Genomic DNA, 24,993 nt, shown 5'->3' on the forward strand with positions numbered 1-24,993 from the left:
GAATGAAAAGATACCCACAGCAAAGCAGATCATTGTGAAATTTCAAAACACTAGGGAAAAAATAAGGATTTAAAAGAAAAATCATGTTGCAGACAAAAGAAGCAGAGATCAAAATGATTTCCTATTTCTCAATAGCAATCTTTTTTTTAAGACAATGGAGCAATATTTTCAAGATTTTCAAGATTCTAAAGGAAAAAATATTTTTAATCTAGATTTCCTTATCCAGCAAACAATCAAGTGCAAGGGCAGAATGAATTTTTCAGCTATTCAAGGGTCAATAAATTTAATTCTAATCTCTAATGTACCTTTTCTAGGAAGGTACTGGGGGATATGACCCAAATATGGGGGTAAAACAAGAAAGAGGAAGGCAAGGGAGCAGTGACCCCAGGAGAGAAATGACAGGAATCTCCCAGTGATGGCTGTGCACAGGCCGCCAGGGGAATCATCCAGAGAGGAGCAGGGACTTCCCAAGCAGATGACATTGGAAGGTCACTGCAGGCTTCTGAACATCTTGAATGGAGATTTATATACTTGACACAAACTCTGGAGTTGAATTAGTGATGAGTCCTTAGAAACCTAAATGAAGCAAAACAAATGTTGATGAGTGAAAGCATCTTTTATAGTGAAGATTCAATGAATGACATGTAACATTAGAAAATCAAATAGGATTAATATATGTGTAGTATGTAGAGCTATGATGGTAAATACTTAAAGAATGAGCTGAAAACTTGGAAAGGAGGAAAAAGTGAGAGCTGGGCCTGGGGATAAGTGCCTTTAAACCTTGATTGCATATAACTGATAAAAATTCAAACAGAAGGTGGGGGGGTGGGTATAGCTCAGTGGTAGAGCACTGGGTTCAATCCCCAGTACCTCCATTAAAAAAATTTTTTTGAATTGAAGTTAAACACCACCCCCCCAGCCCCATTTCCCACCCCTCCCCAGTCAGGCATTTAGTGTTCTTTGTGCTTTGGCCACAAGCTTATTTCCACTGCCTTCTCCCTCCCTACATACCTATGATGTTTTAGCCTTGATTATAGCTCCCATCCAGAAGCTGTCAGCTCTGTCTAAGACCCAACCTCATCCATCTAAGATTCCACAGACCGCCCCCCGCCCCACCAAAGCAGGAAGCAACTTCTCAGGTGCACTGATTGAGGTTGTGCCTCTCACCATAGTCTGTGCAGCAGTGCCTGAGGCTGCCTAGCCCCCAGCCAGCCCATGGGATCCTGACTGATCCTGGTCCTCATCAGTCTCCCCTGTGGGACCCAGTAGGCTGCATCTGGCCCCCACTGGACCTATTGAATCTCAGCTCTTGGCATCGGGGCCAAGCACACATGGGGTGATCCCTGGAGCTCCGGAAACCCAAACCCTGGCCTTCAAGGGTAGCTGACTGCAACCTCCTTGTGCCCCTCCATCCCCTGCTGGACTGGCCAACAAGTTCCCTGGACAACGCCCCCTACTCATTGGCCAGTCCCAACATTCACACTCATAGCTCTGTCCCTCGGCCTCTGTAATCAGAGACACTCCTACACAAACCTGAGGCAGGTTGGTACAGGAGGAGGCAAATTGCCTAGGAAAAGGTGGTGTGTTCGCCCAGTGTTTTCTCCTCCTCGTTATGAGCATGAGGGAATTTTGCAAAGCAGGCCTGATACTGTCAACAAAAGCCCAAGGCCATGGAAGAGATTGTGCCAATGTCTTGCAGGGGGCGCCTTTGAGAGTAGTACCAAAGAGAGACTCCATGCCAAGCCTGCGGGAGATCACAGTGAGGCCTGTGGACAAAAGACCAAGGAACACTCACCACCAAGGTGGTGTCCTGGGGTGATGGCCATGCCTCCAGGGAAGGCAGGGGGCCTGGCAAAGGCGGCCAAGCCCACTGGGATCCGACAGCACATCTCAGGTGGGTGATGTTGACAGCGCTAGGTACCTTCATCGAGACTCGATTCCCAGGTAATGTCAGCCAGGCCTTGGCTAGCACACACAGTACCTTCCAGAGAATTAGAATTGGAAACAGGCCTCTGGGCAGATGAACTGTGAAAAGACACCTCTCCTCAGCTCTGAAGCAGGCCTTGACAGATGGGGCTCAGGCTGAATTTCAGCCTCACTCCAAGGCCAGGCACTTTTGAACAATGGCCCTGGACACCAGTGAAACACTGTAGGAAAGCCAGAAGTGCAGAGGAGAGAAAAGGGGGGTGCGTGTGTGGTGGAGGGAGCCGGCTGGTGAAACACCCTGATCAACGCAAAACGTATTTAAAATCCAGAAAAGTATACAGAAGAAAATTGAGATTGCCCATATTGTCAGTTATTTGATGTTTAAGCCTCAGAAAATTTGATGTAGAGAGAAATCAGATCCAGAGGGTCCTGTAATGCCTTTCCTTTGGACGACAATGTTGAATCTCACTGGTCTAACCTTTGCTGGGTGTCGGGCCCAGCAGCTCCCTCACCAGCCCTGGCCTCAGCCACAGTGATAAATAAGTTTATGCTAAACATTGTTAATGTTACTGCTTCCTCTGCAGCCTGGACCCAGGAATTCCATTACTCCTCACAACTCGGGGCCCCTAGAAATCCCCCAGCCTCTGGAAAGCCATTCATTGATTCATCCTCACTCCAGAATATTTCTTGAACATCTTCTCTGCCCCATTCTTATCCTCAGGGAAAAAAAAGAAAAGAAAAATCACTGTGTGTGGAAGCAAACAGTTGCATTCCTACCCCTGTGTCCTTGGGGGCAGCTGCTCTCATTCATCACAGCTGTCCCTCCCGCTCAGCCCTGCCTCACTTTGGCGGCGCCCTCCCGAGAGCCTCTGCTTGCCAGAGGTCTGTTTTACGTTGTTTCTCCCCGGCAGTCATTCCTGATGTCGGCCCCATGATACCCCATTGCTTTGGTCCACCTTTTGTGGCATCCTTTCCACTGGCTCAGGACTAGGCCCTGCCGTCATCTTAATGGTCCCAGGCCAACAACAGGGAGTGATCTGTATAAAAGGGAGGGACGTATCACATAAGAAGGAGATGCGTTCGAAGCATGTGAGATTCTTAAGAGGTGAAGAGGGCAGAGGGAGTGTATTTCAGCATGAGCAGAGCAGACAGAGCCTGGGGACAGGCCAAGGGAGCCCTACACAGTGTTTCCACACTGTAAGCCTCAAGTGCTTGTGAGTGTCACACACCTGCACGTTGCACGTGTATAAGGGGTTCTCCCTGAGGCTGACCCCCAAGGGCTTTAACAGTTTCACAGTGGGAGAGGGGTGTTGACAGCTTCAAGTCACCAGGGCAGGTCCTTCCTTCCTCCCTCCCTCCCTTCCTTCCTTCATCACCAAAAAGGGCCCTTGAGTCCCACAACTGTAATATGACTATTGTTCTTGGGGGAAAACTGCAAAGTTAATTAACTCGTAAAGGACTGTATGTGCTGAACTATGTCACCCAAGCTGTGGCCATGTGTGTGGGGGTGAGGGGGCGGGTGCAGGGGGGTGGAGAGCAGCTCTGGGGGCGGGTAGCATAGATAACAACACTTCAGCTTAACTGTCTCTTGTTCCTGAGGAAATAGCTGATTTTTTAAACAAGCTTTTTCTTCAAGAATATGAAAATTCAAAATACAAGACCACACACAGGGAAACAGATAATTGCATAACATTGTTTGGAGCTAAAAGAACTGTTTCTAAAAAAATCAAAATATCATACCAGCTGCACTATTGTTACCGAACCAAACCGGGGTCCGCTCGCCCGCAGGCAGTGGACCCAATCTCCTGACACCAGGTTGTGGTGAAGGAAAGGGCGGCATTGACTGCAGGGCACCCAGCAAGGAGTCCAGGTATAGCCAGTGCTCAAAACACCCAAACGCCCAGTGGTTGAGGGAGGCCTTTTAAAGGCCAGGTGGAGGGGAGTCATGGAATTATGGGATCAGTTTGTGCACAATGTTTTGATTGGTTGATGGTGAGGTAACAGGGCGGGGTCACAGGGGTTAACATGATCAATCCTCAGGCTCCAGTAGGTCTGGGGACAACGGAATCATCGGGTGGTTAACAGCTTCCATTTGGTGGGGGTTTAACGTCTATAAAACAACTCAGGAAATGTGCATCCCATACTGTTATCTGGGTACTTCAGATAGGAGGTAAAGCAGAGGGTACGGGGGAAGGGTTTATCCCAGGAAGGCCCCATAAGGTCCTGATCAGTTACACTATCAGCAAGCACAAATGAACAGTTGATGTGTGTAAGTATGTATTGTCAGTAAACAATGTGCATTTAACTCCTCCCCAGGCCAGTGCTCTGGCATTTGTGTGGTGACAGCTGGCCACCCTAAGTGGGGCGGGTTCCCGGGGGGGGGTGGGGAGTGTCCAAGATGAGCAAAAGGAAGAGACCGAGGGGGCTGCAGTGAACACCGAGCACATGACATTCTCTATACTATTTAAAAGAGTTCATAGACTCCTTGAAACTCAAGAACAGTAGAAGCTAAAAAAAAAAAAAAAGAACAATAAAAGCTAGAGAAAATTCTTTCTCCCATGGAAAAAGCACCATAAATCCTTTGAATCAACAAGTCCTTGTAAGAAAAAAAAAACATGAAAACTATATTTGGTAAGCTTGGTTTTAATTTAAAAAATTAAACTTTATGTTGGAAAGTTAATCTTGTTCAAATGCTATCATGTCCTCAGAGAAGAGGTCCTCATTCTACCCAGACAGGACACTGGATCCCCGATCCTGTGTGACACTGCCAGCTGCAAAAATTTCTTCCAGAGTAAATTCAGCAAAGATTTATTGAAAAAAAAAGTAAATAAACCCAGGTTATTTGATTCCAAAGTCTGTTTTTTTTTTTCCCTTTATACCACAAGTACCAAATTAGGCAGATCTTTAGTTATTTGATAGCTATGATTAAATTTTTGAACTATAATCAAAGGATGTAATTTAAAAAGAAAATTATTGCGTTTACATTCCCAGCACTGTGCTGAAGGAAAAGCTTAGAAAAAGAAACTCATACTCTGGTCAGGGGAAAGGGCCACAGAGCCAGGCAGGAGGTAGGACAGAGCAGTCTGCGATGACAGGGAGAGAGCCACAGCTACCCGTCCAAGTGCAGGCCCTGCAGGCCTGGATGGCTTCCTGGAAGAGACTGGTTGGACCTTAAAGGCACAGAGTGGCATGGTGGGGTGGGGGAGGAGGTTAGGGAGGGTGGAATTAGTTGACTGGAAAAGAAGTAGCTTTAAGTGCAATCTTTACCCTTGCCAAGCCTGAAGTTTCCAGTCTGGCCCCTTAAGGGAGTGAGAACAGAGTCCCCTGAGAGCCCTCCCAGCTCTGAATTCCAAGACTGCCCAAGGGAAGAGCAGAAGCAAAGGCCCTGGGGCTGGACGGAGCCATAGTGAGGTGTTGCTTCACCCTGGAGTGCTGCCTGCTCAGAGTATTAGCTCTATGTTAGGGGACTAAAGGGGAAAGACTGCTTAAGTGCTGGAAAGATTGGACTTGGTGCTTTAGGCAGTGGGAGCCATTGTAGGTCCTAGAGGAGGGAGGTAGTCCAAACCACTGAGGACGCAGTAAGGAGAGAATAGGCCCCTGCATATGAGCTGGGTTAGATGTTTTGTTTCTCTCTGCAGATCCATTCTCTTCCCTGCTCCGGGCTAAGGAACCCCGGAGGATGGCATCAAGGGACTCCCTCGCTAAAGGAGGTACAGCTGGAGATCAGAGGAGGAGAGAAAAAAAGTGTGGGGATTTACTCCTTCCCTCACCACCCCCTCTGCCCATTCCCTCCTCGCCTGGCTGAGCTCTGGCTCTGGGTTGGCTGGGTTCCTCTGCCCATGTTGCTCCACCAGGTTGCTTGGGGGGGGGGGGTTTCCCTCCCATCACCCTCGTGGCCCAGCTGTCTGCTGTAGCTAGTCCTTGGATGTCCTTAACTTTGCATTGCTAGAAGGAAAAAAAATACAGGATGCCCTGTTAGATTTGCATTTCAAAGAAATAAATGTTACCTGAAAACTGTGGTTCACCTCTTGGTGGGTGTCGAACCAAAAGACACAACCAAACCAAAGAGCAGGAGAAGGAAGGATTTATTACTTGCAGTAAGTAAGGAGAACACCAGGGAGCTTTCCCAAAGCAGTGTTTCCCTGAACAGCAAAACTGGGGAAATTTTAAGCCATGGGTACATGTATATTCATGAAGGGATTTGGATGGTAGGCGGAGCCCAAACTTTAGCTGAGTGAAGTCATGAGGGTCAGAAAAGGTCAACATCATCATCTCTTAGATTCCAGTTGATCTGGTGGTTGAGACCCTGAGGCAGGATTTAAATTCCCCAAAAAGCTCAAGACAGTGCTTTAGACTAGCCGTGACCAATGAAATAGAACTGGGAGTCTTTACAAGGGATTTGTTGTCTTTGCTATTGTCACTTCTCTTTGTCCTTTTCTTCTCAAAAGAACATTATTCCTGAGACGTGTTCAGGGACAAGCATTGTGGCCAGGCTTAGATCTCAAAAAGACTTGGGCTAAAAATGGCTTCTCTTATGTCAAGAAAGCCATGTCTAGTTCTCTTTCTCTGGGGACCCTCTGCCCTATCTGCCTACATAATAAATAATTCTTTTTGTGTATGTCCCCAATATAATAGCTATAAGTAATTATCCTAAAAAAAATTGTTGTTTAGATGAAGTTCAAATTTAACTGCGCATCCTGTATTTTTATGTACTAAATCTGGCAACACCATTGGAATCTCCCCCAATCCTGCCCACAGGCTGTACTGGACCTTTCTTCTCTGTTGGAGGGAAACCCTTGGACAGGGCGTTCCATTTCCTGCTGTTTCTGACCAACACACAAGCTGTCCTCTTTCCATTGAGTTTCTTGGGGTTGCAGAAGCAGCAGGCCCTGCCCCTCAGGGAGGGTGAGGTTTGCCAAGCCTGATTCCCCCCACCCCAGCCCAGGTCAGCGGCCAGCACACAGTCCCTTCTTCTGTCACTGCCTCCCGCAGTGCCTGATGCACAGAGACCCTGAGGGGCCCTCATGTGAACAAGAAGCCAGGTTATCTGCACCAATGCAGGGTGCATTTGGTCTGTGCCTGAGAACGACAGCTGAACAGACTCAGCCTCCCTGACAGGCTGGGCCATCTGGGAGGAGACCCTTGTGATACTCAGGGCATCATGGCTGGAGGCGGCCAGGGCAGTGGAACAGCCTGGGAGCCATAGATGTGAATCTTGCTTTGCCTCTTACTGGATGGGTGGCCCTGACCACTCTGAGTTTCAGTTTCCCCATCTGTAACCTGGAGACATGCCCACCCCCAGGGGTGTCAGGAAGAATACATATGTAAAAATTTTGGCACATAGAAGGTGTTTCAAAAATAGAAATTATTTGTAGATATCATTCATTGTATATGTCTGTCTCCTCCGTGAGACTGTGAGCCCTCGAGGCCAGGAACCATGTCTTCTCAGCATCTACCCAGGGCCTGGCAGAGGGCAAGGCTCAGGAATGTCAACGGAGAGTGAGGTAAACTGCGTTCGCCGTCTGACAACAGTTGCAGAATCAGCAAGAGAATGCTCTCTCTGAGTTAAGCTTCTGGGACGGGAGAGCTCATTACGAGGGACCCAATCCAGGCCTTCCGAGGCCCTGAATCCTGTGTGAGGAACAACAGAGTTAGCACGAGCCCTTGGATGGCTTTTCCAGCTCTCCAGCACCCCCCCCATCTTTCCTGTGCCTGTGATCCAGCTTTGCTGACACGTTGAGTATAAGCTTTGTCTGTTTGCTACGAGGTCTAGTACTGGGAGGTGGGGCAGCGGCAGGGCATTCCTGGGGCGAGAGACCTCCTGCCGGAGAGCAGGCAAGCCCTCCCGCAGCCCTCTGGCGCCTTCCGTCCCTTGGGAGAGCCAGGATTTCTCCTCCAGGGCCACAACTTGGCAAAACCAGCCTGATCCTGGTTGGTCTCCCCTGGGCCACAGCGCACTCACCAGCTCTGGGATGCCCCGGGCCAGAAGCCCAGGAGTTTCAAGGTGGATTATCAAAGGGGCAGGGGTGAAGGGGACCTTTTAGGGAGTACAGCTCAGACGCCTCTACTCCCAGGTGACAGTGGGGCTTCTGAGGACCCAGGATCTACTGCTGGGGCCAGCTGACTGCTGGTTTGACGTCAGGCTGGGTGTGGGCTCCATCACAGACCACCCAGCACAGGCTTCATCTGGGCTTTGCCAAATAAACACAGTTAGCAACACCTGACCACACAAGACCAGACGCCTCCTGGACTCAGACCTCCGCATGCCCACATCTCACTAAATTCAGTGCTTGGAGCCAGGTCAGACCAGGACAGAGGTAAGCCAGTGGAGGCCAGGGAGATCGGAACCACCGGGTAGGTCGGAAGGCCTGTCTGTCTGCCAGGGGGACGCAGGCCAGAGACCTACCCAGTCCATATCCCGGGTGCCCTTCTGCAGAGAGGAGGGAGGAGGGGATAGAAAGCTGAGCTAAGCTGTCCAAGTGACATCATCCAGAGGAATCATTTAAATGAAGGCATCTGATGAAGTCTCTGGAACGGACAAAAGGCGTTTTGCTTTTCTTTCTCCTTTGTGGTTGGTAGCTTATTGGGCAGATTGGATCTACCTTATACAACAATTAAAAAGCTGTTTTCTCTGCAAGTCTGAGTTGTGATGTGGCTCAACTTGGGACCTTGCAGCAAATAGAGAAAGTGTTTCAATAAAGTCAAGAATTACAGAGTCACTGAGGCCACCAGAGGGACCAAGGGTGTTTTGAGGACATGTCTGAGGCTGGCGTCCAGGGCAGCATACTTTTACATCTGTTGTCAAGTGGACTTGAGCCATGGCATAGAGATCTTCTGAGTTCTCTCTGGTCATTTTAGCAACAAGCCATCTCTCTGTGGCCCCATGTCAGGGGCCAGAGGACCTGAGCTCGGAGTGGCCACAGGCTGTTGGCCTGCAGGAGGGCTGGAGGGCTGGAGGGGCTCCCACTGACCACAGCTGAAAGAGCCCCCCACACCCCACCCTCTCCCTGAAGTGCGTCATCCTGAACTCATTTAAGTGTCTGGTGGGATCTCTGAGAGACGTGTTTCAACCTTTCTCAAAGGACGGCAAGGACCCTGGCACAGCCTCCTGGCCTTGTTTCAGGAAGGCCCTTGGAGATCACGCAGTCTTGTCCCTCCTGCCGGTTTCTGAGCTCTCTCTCTCTCTCAACAGTGGCTGCTTCCCTCCTGCCCCTATTCTCTTGCGTGTTTGTTGACCTGAAATAAATAGACTGCTGTATATTTCTCCATCAAAAAAACAGGCTTATTCAAGATCAGCAGAGAATTGCAATTTGGGGTCTGCAACCCTGGTGAGCCATGTGCAAGTGCCCACACAGCAAGGAAAGGAAAATGCTTTTATAGAGAGGAAAGGAAGTCAGGAGGCCTCTAGTAAGCAGAGTCAATGGCTTTTCATTGGCTGGGTCCTTGCCAGAAACAAAGAGGAGTCTTTCTTCCTCCTGTTAGGCTCTGCTATTGTGACAGGGCGTGAGAGCACGGCCCGCAACACCCCTACCCCATCCCCTCCCCTCTTTTGGTCTCTTGACTCTATTTAATTGAGGTTTCTGTTTATTAATTTTTTACATATTCCATCTGCCACCCCTTCTTTGCCGTGATCTGCCCTGGGGGGCTGACAGATAGGGACTGCATCACCCGTGTGCCCCTGCTTCCTGGCTTCTGCTTGGGTTTGGCCAAGGGGAGGTACCAGTAGAAGATGGCAAGGCAGCGGGAGAGAAAGGACTAGGTGTTCATCCCCATCTGTACACACACACACACACCTCCCACACACAAATAGCCCCCTCGCAGGTGACACAGTTCCCTCCCCTGGTCCCTTCAGCCTAGAACTGTTCACGCTTCCTCAGAATCTGGTCCTAGGGGCTTTGACATCCCTTTGGCTCCCTTAACTGTGTCCATGCCTTTGACCAGTCCTTTAATTCCTTTCAGTTAAACCTTTGTGAGTCCTGCCAGGAAGACCACCTCAGAGAGGTCCTCGCTGCCCTTCTAACACCCTGGACACCCCAGGGCCTCTACAATGGTTCTGGAAAACCCCTGGGCTAAAGACTGGGTCTCAGCTGAAGGGCAATGTTGATGCTACCTGTTGCATTTCTCAGATGCCCTTCCCTCCAGGACCTCTGAAGCCTGATGACCTGAGAAGGTTTGGAAGCTCCTGCCTCTGGACCTGTCTGCCACCGAGGTCACCTTCCCTCTAATCCTAAGACCTTTCTAGTCAGTGGATCCCTTGGCAGAATCATCATAACCTTTCTAAGAGACAAACCCACTGGATCTATCCCAGGACCCTGGGAAGATATGGCGTCTCCTTTACCATCACCATCACCACCATGATCTCAAAAGCATGAACAGAATAGCCCTGGGGTCAAATGTGGGTCACATGTGGCAGAGGCTGGGCTACACGGGGCTCCAGAACAACCAAGGGAACTTTACACCTTGGGCGCCTGCAAACTGGAAGCTGAGAGCTGGCTCTCTTTCCACCTGACAGACTCATGCAAGGTCCAGCTCAGTTCTCGAATGTCACCTCTTCTGTGAGCCCTCCTTCCCCAGAATTAATTATGGACTGTGTCCCCTCAGAGTCTGGGGACATCTCACATTGTGTTAGTTACTGGTTTACCTGCTGATCCCTGTCCTCCCAGGCAGGACTTGGATCAGGCAAGTCAACATTTTCTAGATGTTCACAAGTATGTATGACAAAACATGCCTCAACTTTAATTTGCCCGGGATCAAGGCCAAGAAATTCACCCAGACAGTTTCATTTGCCTTTCCTGAAGACCAGTGGGAACCAGGAACATCCTAGGGTTTTCGGTGGTTGGAAAATGAGCTCACTTTACAGGCATTTCCTTTGCTTAGATTAATAAGAGGAGAAAATGCTTGACCTCAAGTCAGGAGACCTCAGCTGAAATCCACACTCCACTGCTTGTTTCTGGGTAACCCTCAGCAGTTGACTTCAGCTGTCCATCCCTCAGGCTCCTCATCCAAGAAGCCCTGAACACAATAATGGATGGGGAGAGCATGGCCCTATAAGGAAGCTTGGTAAGGACAGGAGTCTGGCTGAGCCCTAGTGCTGCAACCCTGAAGGAACCACAAGGCTAGAAGGGAGTGGTGGTCCCCCAGGACTGTGTTTGGCAAAACAATAGATGAACTTCTTGATTTGGCTCTGCATTTGAGGACACAGTCACCCCAGATTTGGAGAGGGAGGAACTGGGGAGGGTGCTTGCTGGAACTGTTTGGTTTGAGAGGAAAAAGAGGAGATTTGGGAAGCAGAAAGAGAGAGAAGGAAGGAGGAGCTGCTCTAGGGAGAAGAACTTGGGGGAAGAACAGATTTAGAGCAGGCATTTCTGAGTGAGTGCAGAATAACATTTCTTCCCCAGGAAGTCCTCTCTAAGACTTACCCTGTGCACCAGTGTCTTGGCGGTAGATAGGTGATTTAAGGGGCTACAGTGATGAGCTGAGACTAGTCACAAGGGAAATGGGATGAGGAACGTGACTGTCCCCTAATCACATTGGGCTACATGAGGCTGGGCTGATTTGTAAGGGAATATAGCAGGCATATAACAGTGTAATAGCGCCCCCTCGACACATTCTAAGTCTTGCCCCTTTAACACCCCCTCCTCCCTGGAGTATGGCCACAGAGTAGGAGTCAGACCTTCTTGCAGACACCTAGACTTTTGTACACAGGAGATTCTGCCTAATCAATTAAGAACGAGCTTCAAAAAAACAAGATTCTACCATGTAGCACAGGGAGCTACATTCAATACCTTGTAATAACCTATAATTAAAAGGAATATGAAAAAGAATATATATGTATAGCTGAATCACTATGCTATACACCAGAAGCTAACACAACATTGTAAATTAACTATACTCCAACTAAAAAAAAGAGAATGCTCATCAGGTATAGGATTGAGACCTAACACACATGCAAGTCCTCCGTTTCTGAGTGCATAGGTGGCAAAAATTGCTGCAGAAAGAAAAGAAGCCAGTTGAGAAAAAACAGAGCTAATCCAAGATGAATTAAGCTTTTGTTGCTCTAGGAGGAGGAAGGATGAAGAAATGTCACATTCTCAGAAGGTCCTTAAGAAAATGAGTTTATAATGGTTCAATAAGCCAGGTCATTGCTGATCTGAGTGATAAGAAAATGATTAACATAGATTTAATTTCCATAGGACCTGAGTGTTCAAGATGAGGGTAGTCCCTTCAATGATTCTCTGCCCTGAAAGTCCTCCTTGCTACCCCAAGGCTGCCATATTATCTGATCTGGTGACTCCTTCCCTGGAGCCTTGGCTGGGCTTCTCACTGCTCTCAGGTGCCACAGGACTTTCTGCCTTCCCAGCCTGGGAATATCTCATCTCTGACTCTGGTGCTGGATCCAGACACACTCTTCCCACACCCTCCAGGACCTCTAGTGAAATGGCATTTCTGTTTCTGGCTCCCACAAATACAGAGAAATTGTTAGGCTGTTTTACAGCCATCCTGTAATTCCAGGACCGTGGAATTATAAGGTCTGCTTGAAAAATGAAGTGGCAGGCAGAGGAGTGAAGCAAAGAAAGGAAAAATAGAGAATTTTCTTTCTTTCTTTCTTTCTTTCTTTCTTTCTTTCTTTCTTTCTTTCTTTCTTTCTTTCTTTCTTTCTTTCTTTCTTTCTTTCTTTCTTTCTTTCTTTCTGGTGAAAGTATGAGAGAGAACTTTTCAGTAAAAATTTCTGCCATGAGTGAAGGCAGAGAGTCAGGGAAACCCCTGCATGTTCGAGGCAACAGAAGATTAGAGTGATGGCCATGGAGATAGGGAGAAAGGGCCACTTGTAAACATATTTTGGTGATAGGACCAACAGTACCTGCTAATGGAGGTGGATGAGGGGCTTGAGTAATCATTTTGCTTAAGCATTTGGTGTAAATAACTTCTGGTTTGAAGACTGGGGGCACTGACCACACACCAGGCAAGAATGTATAGCAGACATGTATTTTTGCCTCAAGTGGGATGGTTCTGGCCAGGGCGTGGAATCGGGCTGTCCATCCGAAGAACAATGCTGTCATGTGAGGGTGGTAGTTACATCAAAGCAAAAAGCTGCCACCGGCACTGTTGTATCTTGGAAGCTCTCAGAAGCCTTGGTTTTATTTGTCTTTTGGAATAGGGTGCTGAAAACATGATGCAAGATACTGAAGATACAAGCTGTACTTTTCTCAAAAATCCACCAAATGCACTTAAACCTCTTCAAAGAGTCCAGGAAATAAACAAGCTTTTAATTACACATTACAATGAAAAAAGAAACTTACATTTTTAAGGACAGCTAGACCAGTGGGCCAAATGCCTTTTTAAACTTTTTCCTTCTGATTTTAGTAGGACATAGCAGTTGGTTCTTCACTGGGTCCTGAGCCATGAAATGTTGGCTTTCTGGGAAAAAGGGAAAGGAAAAAACATCTATTAAAGAATTCCCTTCCCCCTCCCTCCCCAGAGAAATGCCAATAAAACAGTGGAAATACCAAAAATTTGCTTTACAATGTGTCCATGGGTTGGTTAAGTGAGTGGCAGCAAGGCTGGGGTTCTGTTCACTGTTTTGAAAACATCTGACAAAGGATGGGGTGGGGTGGTCAGGGTGAGATAGGGAAGTAGGGAATCAACTCAGCCTAGAGTCCAGGGAAGTCAGGGGTTGTGGGAGAAGGGACTAGAGAGAGAGGGACATGGGAAGGAGGGAAGAGAGCTGGAGAAATTTGGAACTTCACAGCATATGACAGCATTGCCGGTAACCACTACCATATGTTGATCATGAAGTTGCAACACATGCTGGTTTTTCTTTTCTTTCCTTCTTTCCTTCCTTTTCTTTCTTTCTTTCTTTCTTTCTTTCTTTCTTTCTTTCTTTCTTTCTTTCTTTCTTTCTTTCTTTCTTTCTTTCCTTTTCCTTTTGTTTTTTAACATTTTTTATTGATTCATAATAATTTTACAATGTTGTGTCAAATTCCAGTGTTCAGCACAATTTTTCAGTCATACATGGACATATACACACTCATTGTCACATTTCTTTCTTTCTTTTCTTTTCTTTCTTTCTTTTTTCCCTCTTTTTCTTTCTTTTTTCTTTTCTTTTTTGAGCAAAACCTTATTGTGGAGTCCAAACCTTAAAGAGCTGACAAACAGAGGATTCACCTGTTCACCTCATGCAGGGATTTCCTCTTTGGGCCCCCTGTCCAGACAGGGGTCTCTTCACATACATTTGCAAGGCCAAAATGTCAGGGCAGAGTCTAGTTTAGAAAAAGATTTCCTCTGGGTGAGTTTAAAGGCCTATGGGATTTATGTCATTTTTCCCATCTTTGGATGGAGAAGTAAGCAGGCCTGACTTCACTGCAAAGAAAAAGCTTGGCTTAGTGGAGCGATGGTGCTTCTTAATCGACTCAACCTCATCCTGGTTCTCACAGTGCCCTGTGCCACCCCCATTTTCCCAAACTCCAGCCCTGTCTTCCTCAGTCCCTGGCCTGGACTGTCCATCCCACAGCAAATGGGTGAGGCCACGCCACTCTTGAGCATCCTCTGGTCTTCATCCCGGCCCATCCCCCCTTATCATCATTTTTGCTCTAAAGTAGCCACCCCTGTGCCTGCAGCCCTCAAGAAGAAAAGGCTGGGACACATCGCTAATCTATGGAGCTGGCATTTAAAGCAAAGGCTTCAGTACATGCCAAAAAATAGGAAAGATGTAGACCGAAGTAAAAAGTTCATCTATCTCTTTTCAATCCCCTAATCACTCAGTTCCTCTTTTTGGAGGCAACCTCCTCCTCCCCCATAATAATGTCTTGTATGTCTGTTGAGATATATACTATGTATCTGCAATCATAACCATGTATATTATTAAAAGTTTTTATAATAGTAGCATATTTTACATAGTGTCTTCAGCTGTTTTTTTTCCACTTAATAATTTGTCTTGGAGAGATATTATTTTAGTACAAATAGAACTGCCTTTCCTTTTTAATGGCTACTTAGCATTCCATTCATACCTTTGTTAATTTTATGTGTCAATTTGGCTGGGCCATGGGGTGTCCAGATATTTGGTCAAACATTATTCTGGATGTTTCTGTGAGGGTGTTTTTGGATAGGATTTACACTTAAATTGGTGGACTTTGAGTAAGCAGATTGCCTTCCATAATGTGGGTGGGCCTCATCTAATCAGTTGAAGTCCCGAATGGAACAAAATCTGAGTGCAAGCAGAGTGTTTTTGAACTTGGGCTGCAACATGGGCTTCTTCCAGGCTCTCTAACCTGGATGCCTCTGGACTTGAACTGGAACTTTCCTGAGTCTCCAGCCTGCTGGCCTCCTTCAGCAGATTTTAGAATCACCAAACCTCAACAATCATATGAGCCAATTTCTTAAAATAAATCTCTTTTTCTATATATCCACATCCTATGGTTTCTCTGGAGAACCTGACCGATATAATATATAATCTACTTGACCTGGTCTCTATTAATGGACACTTAACTTTTTCATTGTTCCGCTATTACAAAGAACACTGCAATGAATATCTTTGTATGTAGGTTATTATGCAATGCCACACCTATGTTTTAAGCACTGTGGTATTTTGCTTCAGTATAAAGGAATGTAGAAAATCCTCTCCCCAAGCAATAGCCAGGCTAGCTGGGGTAATGTCTTCCTACATATCTTATTTTGAATGTCATTAGTCATTAGGGAAGCGCAAATTACAAGCATAATGAAATACCCCTTTACGCCCACTAGAATGGCTAAAATGATGAAGACTGGCTAGATTAAGTGTTGGTGAGAAGGCAAAGTGCTGGAACTCTCAAACCTTGCTGGTGGGAGTGAAAATATTACAACTGTGTGGTAACAGTATGGCAGTTTCTAAAAAAGGTAAAAATATACTGATGATAGGACTCAGACATTTAATTCCTATAAACTTTCTGGAAAGAAATGCAAGCATATATCCACACAAAGACTTATGCACAAATGCTCACAGGAGCTTTCTTCATAATAGCCAAACACTGGAAACAATCAAATGTGCATCACTGAGTAAATAAATGTATTGTGGGAGATCCATACAATGAAATATTACTCGGCAATAGAAAAGAATGGCTTACTGATCTACACAAGGGCAAGGATGAGTCCCAAAATAATTACGCAGAGTGAAAGAGAACAGACAAAACACAGGTAAATATTGTCTGACTCCATGTGTGTAAATTTCTAGAAAATGCAAATTAATCTATAGTGACAGAAAGCAAATTGATGCTTACCTGGGAACTGGTAGGGGAGCAAGGAAATTTTAGGGGGTAATGAATGTATTCGGTATCTTGACTGTGACGACTGTTCCACAGATGTCTACATAGGTAAAAAACTCATCAAATTGTACACTTTGAAGATGTAGTTATTGTAATTCTATTATATATTTTTAAAACTATAAAAATCTCAAGTGTCAAAAGGTGTTAATGCTTTCTTCCTTTCTGTATTCCTTCTAGCACAATCTTAATCTTTCCCATGTAAATGAATGCTTCAGGAAAATTAGAGAATGTTACATACTCAAAAAGGCAAAAGGGCAAAGCACATTAATATTTTCCCAAAATATCACCCCCAGTTAGCTACAAGTTTATATTGTGAGTAAACCCCCTACCCCATACCCTGCTCATCTCTCATCACATTCAAAAGGCCAGAAGCAACACTATCCTGAACTGTCAGTTCCCCAGACACACCAGCTGTGGCCACTGTGACCTGCAGAGTGGGCAAAGCTGAGACCAGCTACAGCCTCCAGAGCAGGAGCTCACTGCTGGCCTTGAGGGCAGAAGCCTGAGAATGTCCATGGGGCTGATGCCTTTTGTTGCTCCAAGCTGAGCTCTCCCTCCCTGGCTGCAAGCTGTGGGAGGAGAACAATGAGTCAGAGCCACCGTGCAGCCTGCAAGAGACCAGCTGAGAGGCTGGGGCACTCCTCACTGCTGGCAGCCTGTGCAGATATCCTCCCACCAGGCCCAGACAGGCCTTCAGCAGCTGCCCCAGATATAGGGCTGGATGCTGGATGAGCAATCAGAAGGTCCTGTTCCAAAGCAGCCAATCCCTCTTGGCACAAGCCAGAAGCAAGAAGAAAATGGATGCACGGAGTGAAGGAGGAAGGGCAGTCCACTCCAGGTTAGGGCTGAAAGGGTTCGACACTAGTATTCCAGCCCCACTTCATTCTAGAGAGGGGCAGGGGCTTTTTCAAAGTCTCATGCTCACTGCGGATCAACAAACTCTGAACCCTGTGGCTGGGATGGTCTGAGAGTAGAAGACACTTGGAAACTTTGTCTTCTATGTAATTTTCACTAACATCAGCTGTTGTTGCAGGGGACCCCCTCCCTCCCCATCCCAGCCTACTCCCAGCCCCTCGATCTACTGGGATCTACTGGGCTCATTCTGTTTCCCTTGGACTTCAGAGGACAATATTCTCCATTGTATAAACTGCACAAAAAAGGTCAACCAGTCTTGCCCATCCCCTGCTCACCCAACAGGGACAAACATTAATAGAATCTACATTATTTATTACTTTTAAAAATTATAGTCCAGGTATTTGGCAAGTTTATATTTGCAGAATAAAAAGAGGGATGTTTAAAGGCTCAGATCTTGAAAACAAAAAGGCAGAGGACTCTGGGTTCTTTAGTTTCACTTGCCCAAGCCCCCTTTTCAGCCCCCAGTTCCAAGGAGGGCTGGTAATTCTCCCAATTTGCAGGATTGTTTTAGCTCACAGACCCTAGATCCTTGTATTTCCTGGAGACTTACATGCTTGGTTATGCTTGACTATTTGTCTTCATTTCAGATGTTTAAGTGTAGCTGTTAATTGAGTAGTAAGGGCGGTAGAATGTTCCATTCTCAGTAAGATGTATTTGTTGGTTGGTTGGTTGGTTTTTTGCGGGGGTTTAGTAATTAGGTTTATTTATTCATTCATTTTTTTAACATTTTTTGTAGTGAGTTATAGTCAGTTCACAATGTTGTGTCTATTTCCAGTGTAGAGCACAATTTTTCAGTTATACATGAACATACATATGTTCATTGTCATATTGTTTTTCACAAGATCTTGTATATATTTCCCTGTGCTATACAGTATAATCTTGGTTATCTATTCTACATGTGCCTGTCAGTATCTACAAATTTTGAACTCCCAGTCTGTCCCTTCCCACCCCCTCCCCCTTGGCAACCACAAGTTTGTAGTCTATGTCTATGAGTCTGTTTCTGTTTTGTATTTATGTTTCCCTACTTCAAAAAGACACCTGCACCCCAGTGTTCATAGCAGCACTATTTACAATAGCCAAGACATGGAAACAGCCTAAATGTCCATTGACAGATGATTGGATAAAGAAGATGTGGTATATTTATACAATGGAATACTATTCAACCATAAAAATGACAACATAACACCATATGCAGCAACATGGATGTCCCTGGAGAATGTCATTCTGAGTGAAATAAGTCAGAAAGAGAAAGAAAAATGCCGTATGAGATTGCTCATATGTAGAATCTATTTATTCATTTTTAATGGAGGTACTGGGGATTGAACCCAGGACCTCGTGCATGCTAAGCTTGTACTCTAACCACTTCCCCCTTTCTCAGCAAGATGTATTTAGAAGATCTTGCCATTAAAAGTAACATCAGGTGAATAAAATGTGCAAAGAATCCCAAGATCAAGTAAAAATCAAGTAAATCAAGTAAAAGTACAAGTGAGGGATTGAAAAACCAGCAAAGGCAAAGTGTTCAGGAGCCTCATTTTACCTTGGCCAGAATGTGACTGAGAGTCAGGGTACATTAATTCTGCCTAGGTAGGAAATGCTTGATACACATTGTCAAGGTCATGAAGGTCTGGACTAAAAAATTAGGGAGCCCCATTTCATATTTTTCAGAAATAGCCTAGAGGCAACTGGTCAGACCAGAGGTGGCACAGAACAAGCTATTGGTCAGGGTTCAACCAGAGAAACAGAATGGGTAGGAAGTATTTATCAAGAGAATTATTGCACAGAATTGGCTTAGTGACTGCGGGTACTGGCTGGGTAAAGCTGAAATCTGTAAGGAAAGCCATGAAGGAAGGCAGGTGGAATTCAGGGACATGGCTGGAAGCTACTGTCTACAGGTAGAATTCTTCTTCACAGAAGCCTCAGCTCTGCACTTGAAGCTTTCAGCTGATTGAAATAGGCCCACCCAGATTATCTAGGATGATCTATTTTACTTAAAGTCCACTGATTATGGACTTCAATCATATCTATAAAATACTTGCACTGCAACACCTAGATTTATGTTTGATTGAATAAGTGGAGGCTGTTAAGCTGACACATAAAAAAAGGCATTGCAACAGATTCTGCCTGTTGACCTCGGTCTAAGACATTTTCACAAAGTCCTCCTGAGAAATCTGGACTAGTCAGTGAGGTGGCAGCTGGGACATCTAAGGGATAAGTCTCCCAGTGATGGGTGAATGGAGAGGCCCAGCACAGAATATCTAGCACTTCCCAGCTGTGTACCAGGTGGGACTTTACCCCATGGCATCCCAGGACAACCAGAGTATCAGAGCTGGGTAAGCCTTTAGACACTCTGAATCAAACTTTCACTGTCTATAGAGAAAAGTGGGTCCCAGATCAGTAGAATAGCCAAGACCAGCCAGAAAAAGAACCAAGATCTCCTGCAAGAATGGGGAAAAGAATTAGAAGACTGAGAGGATGAGGAAAGAAGGAGGAAAAAGGCCTGATGGAGAAGGAAAGGCAAACAGCCTCAAACCTCAGAGTCAAGAGGGACGCTGGGACTCTTTCAGTCTACCCCTAATTGCACAGCTGGGGAAACTGAGGCCCTAGAGGGGAAAGAAGTTCCTCAATGTCGTTCTGTGAGTTGAGGGTAGAACTGGAATTGAAGCCAGGCCCAGGTCTCCTGAGACGGTGCTGGTCCCCCCACTGCCCTCCCAGGGAGCTGGAGACACTAAAGGCCGCCCCCTCATTCTTGGGCATTTGGAGACTGGCGTTCTTGGAAAAGAAGAATCAATTCATTGATCTCAATAATTAGTTTGGGAATCAGAGATCTGGGGCACTATGACATGAGAACAATTCCAAACTCAGTCTCTGACCTGAAAAAATGTAACCACCTCTGTCCTGTGACCGAGGTGTCATCCCCACCCCAGTCATCCATGCAAAGGGCGCCAGGGACGGGCTGAGGGGCTCGATGCTGGCCTGTCCCATCCCACCCTCCCAGTTCTCATCTGCAGAGGGACACAGGGCTCGGGACAGGAGTCCTGTGGATGGCAGGGCAGGGGCACACTCCTCTTGTTCCATCTTACAAATAGCAACATGGAGAACAGAGAACTCACCAGCTCAGGGCTATCCAGCGAGCTCCTGGCTAAAACTGCAGTCCTCCAATTCTCAATTCAGCATCTTTGTTTTTTTTTTCTTCCCCCTCATTGTTTTCCAATCACTTGCAACTGATTCCAGCAGGGCAGCCCAGCGTCCAGACAGTGCTGTGGCAGTGCCTGAAAGTGTTCGTACTGTGCACTCGTTGCCAGATGGAAGGTAGGCAGGCTTGAGAGGGCCCAACAAGGCATCATTTAGCTGCTCAGACTCTTACATTAGAGGAGAAGTATTCAAGTATGGGGTTGAGATCTCATGCTTAAAAAAAAACTCACAGAGAGAAATACCGCGGGCCTCTGGGAGAAACGTGAGCCTGGGCCTGCTCGGAGGCTGTGTAAACAATGGTTATGAGCATGGCTAATCCCAAGCCCACTCAGGGCTCTGCAGGGTGCGTCAGCTCTGCCTGCAGCTCGTGAAATCCCTGTTCAAAACCGAACCCCTTTAGGGAGGACACTAGCCAGGCCAGAATGCCACCGTGGGTCAGGTCACACTGCTGCTCGGAGACACCCTGTGTCACGAAAGGTCACATTTCTGAATGACTAATGTTCATACCAGATACCAAAGCTGGGCAGTAGCGGGTTTGCAGAACTCTAAAATACATGCTCTTCCAAGACTAAACAGTTCTTTTATCTGTGATTCAGGGTTGATGACCCCATTTCGGGATGGCCCATCCATCAGCAAATGTTTACCAAGCTGGGCTCAGCGCTAGGTGTTTTGGTATTTAAAGAGGTTTAGAAACTTGCCCTGGCCTGCCAGGAGCTGTCTAGCCGAGGTAGTTAAGACAAGCTCATACACCAATACTGAACAGAACCAGTCTGGGTGTGCACGGGAATGGCGCCCCCTGGAGTTGTGTGTCATGACAGCCCTGGCCACTGTGGTCAAGGCTGGAGAGCTCAGGGGAGGAGAAGATCCCGGTGGGCTGAGCCGGTTGGGGAAGATGGCTGTTCACTGCCTGCACCCCTCCTCTTCCTTTCTCCTGCTGGCAGTCACTGGCTGGGCCTTTTGCCAATGACAGAGGGCAGGACGCTTGGTGACGGGCCTGCTTCTGAAGGAGGAGGAGGGCATCCGCGTGGCAGGCAAGCCAGGTTGCATGTTCATGCCAATTTCCTCGGGGTTGTCTGCTGCATCACCCCGCCATAGCCAGCTGGCCCCTTGGCAAGTGTCCATGGCAGGTTTACAGGGGCCAGCTCTCTGGCCCCTTGCTACTTCCCATTTCTCTAACCAATTTTGTGATGTCAGGGGCAAAAGTAACCAGCTAGCTTTTCCAAGCATCTCCCCTGATACTTTCCCAGAGGGAGAGGTTTTACCTAAAAACGCTACTAAAATTTTACCATGATAGATAGCTTAATTTCAATGGAGTTAAGTGGTACCCTCCCCAGTCTCCTTTTCTGAAACACCAATCAGAAGGTGGGAGGACTTAAGTCATTATTACCCTGATGTGGATTGTTTGTTCAGCTTTGCTGCATCAACAGAAACTGAGTCTCCAGGAAAGGGCATGTCCTCAGGTCTGCCTGCTCTGAATCCTGCTGGAAAGTGTACCTTCTAAGAGGCCCACTGCCCTACGTCCAGAAGACTGCCAGCAAGTCACCAGCAACTAGGTGAGAGGCATGGAACAGATTCTCCCTCGCAGCCCTCAGAAGAAACCAAGCCCTGGCAGGACTTTGGACTTCTGGCCACCAGAGCCATGGGACAAAAAATTTCTGTTGTTTAAGCCATTCAGCTTGTGTTACTTTGTTATGGCAGCTCTAGCGGACTAATGCCTATGGCTTCTCAGTTTAATTATTTGTGTTGACATCTTTCTCCGCTATTCTGAAATAAGTCAGATTCCAGGACTGCGACCTCCAGTCCTGCTCACTCGAGTCCATTGACAAGGGGAGACAAGTACCTTCTCTTCAAGGTGACTCCATCTTAGGAAGCCTATGTTTGCTGATCCTTTCTGGACTCTGCTGCTGCCTGGGCCTCCCATTGCTTCACCACCTCCTCCTTTATGGCTTCTGGCTGATTTCAGCTGCTCTTAGCTGCGCTGATTCATATGTTGAAGGCTGTGGATTTCATCTGCTCCCAATTTTGCTAAGCATCAAGTTCACTGATTTGGTCATAATTCTTGAAGCTCTTATATAACTTAAAGAAGTAAAAACAGAAAGATGCTAAACCTATGTCACCATGTTCATCCCAGAAGTCCTGAAGGTTAAAATTTAACCGCACAAGCCCAATTAGTGATTATAGCCAAGCGCGTGGAAAAGTCATTTTCCCACGGTGATAATTACATAGCACTTTTCACGTTCACAGTACTTAGGCAACACTTAACAATTACTCCTCCCAATGCCCTGGAGCAATTAAAAATAAAAATCACACATTTAATTTGGCTAAAGGAGATAATTACCAATATTAGGAGACAAGAAATACTTTGAGGGATTGGAGGTGGATAATTAAATTGTGGTAGAAATATTTCAAGGCCTGATTGCCTTTTGTTTTCATGAGAGTAAAGAAATTAAAGCTTCATTAGGAAGCAAACCTTACTTCAGTTTTACAAGTGAAGAAGCAGATTCAGACAAGAAGTTTCTTGTCTGGGCAAACACTCATTAGCCAATAATCTAAACTGAAATTAATGTGAGAACTGTATAAACCCACAGTATTAAGAATTTTGAAAATCTTAAATCTGCTTTCCTTCCCTGTTAAAAAACTTGGCTGATATCAGCTCTTAGTTCCTCAAAGTCACCATTTCAAATATCAGTAATCATTGTCCACTGTGCTGGTTAGAAGGCTTACATTAATGGTTCTCAAACTTTTTGGTCTTAGAACCCTTTGCACTCTTAAAAATTATAGAGGACACCAAAGAGCTGTTTATCTGGGTTATAGGTATTTATAGTTACCATATTAGAAGTTAAAATTGAGAAAAACTTAAAGTATTTATAAATTCATTTAAAAATAACAATAATATGACTGGAAAAATAAGCTATAGTATATATATATGTCTATAAACACACACAGTGGAATGCTACTCAGCCATAAAAAAGAATGAATGCCACTTGCAGCAACATAGATGGATCTAGAGATTGTCTTACTAAGTGGAGTAAATCAGACAGAGAAAAACAAATATCATATGATATCACTTATATGTGGAGTCTAAAAAAATGATATAAATGAAATTATTTACAAAACAGAGACATCTCACAGACATAGAAAACAAACTTATGGTTACCAAAGGGGAAGTGGGGGAAGGATAAATTGAGAGTTTGGGATTAGCAGATACAAACTACTATATACAGAATTGATAAACAAAAAGGTCCTACTGTATAGCACAGGGAATTATATTTTAAAAATTTGTAATAACCTATAAAGAAAAAGAATATATATAGGTAGACTGAATCACTATGCTATACACCAGAAACTAACACAACATTGTAAATCAACTATACTTCAATTAAAAAGTGCTAAATCTATTAGATGTTAACATAGACAACATAATTTTATGAAAAATAATTACATTTTCCGAAATTTAAAAAATAGCACCAATTTGGGGAGTATTGCCATTTTAGCAATATTGTTTTCCAAGCCACTAACAGGGATGTCTTACCATTTTTGTAGATTTTCTTTAAACTCTTTCAACAATATTCTCTCTCTCTTTTCTGTCTGTAATTTCTTGCTTTCTACTGGTACCTTCTCGTCAGCATATAATGTAGTTTCTACTGCATTAAAGGAAAACAAGAAAGAAAACAAACCTTCTGGATTCGAATTCCCTCCAACTCTCATCCTTTCTCTTTTATCTCCTTCCTTGAGAAACGTCTTGAGAATGTGATCTCTCCTCATTGTCTCCACTTCCTTCCTAATTTCTTTCTCTTCAGTCAGTTGCAGCTTGGCTTCAGTCTTTACCTCAACAGATTGCTCTGGACTAGATACTTAAGCTCTTCTGGTTAATTTCAGCAAGCACTTTTTCAGTCTTCATCTCCCCTGTTACAGCATCTTATATGTTAATTGTTCTTAGTGCTAGAAATTCTTTCCTGGTTTCTAATTAACAACATACTCTTGTTTTCTGTGTATTCCCTAGCAGCTCCTCCTCTTTCTGCTCTGCAGTTCTCTCTCCCATTGTCTATCCTGTAAATGTTGCTGTTTCTCAGGGTTCTGTGTCGGGCTCTTTTCTTTTCTTTTCTCATTTAACCTTCTCCCAATTGTCTTTTATTTGCAAGATGACTCCCCTATAAATATCATCAACTCAGATCTCACTCTTGAGCTTCAAGCCCTCTTATTCTGTTGCTAAGTAGACAAGTCTCTTGGAGAGTCTTTAACTATAACAAATTTAACATGTTCATTCTCTACTTACTCCTCTTCCACTTCCAGACCTAAGATAATATCCATCTAATCAGTTGCTTAAGCCAGAACTCCATTCTTTTTTTAAAATATATTTTTATTGACATATAGTCAGTTTACAATGATGTGTCAATTTCTGGTGTACAGCACAATACTTCAGTCATATAGGAACATACATATATTTGTTTTCATATTCTTTTTCACAATAAATTACTTACTACAAGATATTGAATATGGTTCCCTGTGCTATACAGTATAAACTTGTTGTTTATTTTATATGTATTAGTATCTGCAAATCTCGAACTCCCAATTTATCCCTTCCCCTGCCCTTCCCCCGACCCTGTAACTATAAATTTGTTTTCTATGTCTGTGAGTCTATTTCTGTTGTGTAAGTTCATTT

The 24,993-nt window shown here is 45.4% G+C and overlaps 1 long non-coding RNA gene across 4 annotated transcripts; it reads right to left on the reverse strand.

The window, feature by feature from the left end:
* Positions 1–159: 159 nt before the first annotated feature.
* On the reverse strand, positions 160–24,413 carry LOC116283438 (uncharacterized). 4 transcript variants are annotated; one of them, XR_012059188.1, is made up of 3 exons: positions 24,008–24,411; positions 13,227–13,344; positions 160–576 (listed from the first exon to the last, which is right to left on the reverse strand). It is a non-coding gene; the product is annotated as an uncharacterized lncRNA (long non-coding RNA). The 4 variants fall into 4 exon arrangements; XR_012059190.1 differs by lacking the exon at positions 24,008–24,411 and adding an exon at positions 20,249–20,487; XR_012059189.1 differs by lacking the exon at positions 160–576 and adding an exon at positions 4,840–7,557 and having other exon boundaries at positions 24,008–24,413.
* Between the last annotated feature and the right edge of the window lie 580 nt (positions 24,414–24,993).

The sequence above is a fragment of the Vicugna pacos genome, chromosome 15 (assembly GCF_048564905.1).
Source record: "Vicugna pacos chromosome 15, VicPac4, whole genome shotgun sequence".
Taxonomy (NCBI): Eukaryota; Metazoa; Chordata; class Mammalia; order Artiodactyla; family Camelidae; genus Vicugna; species Vicugna pacos.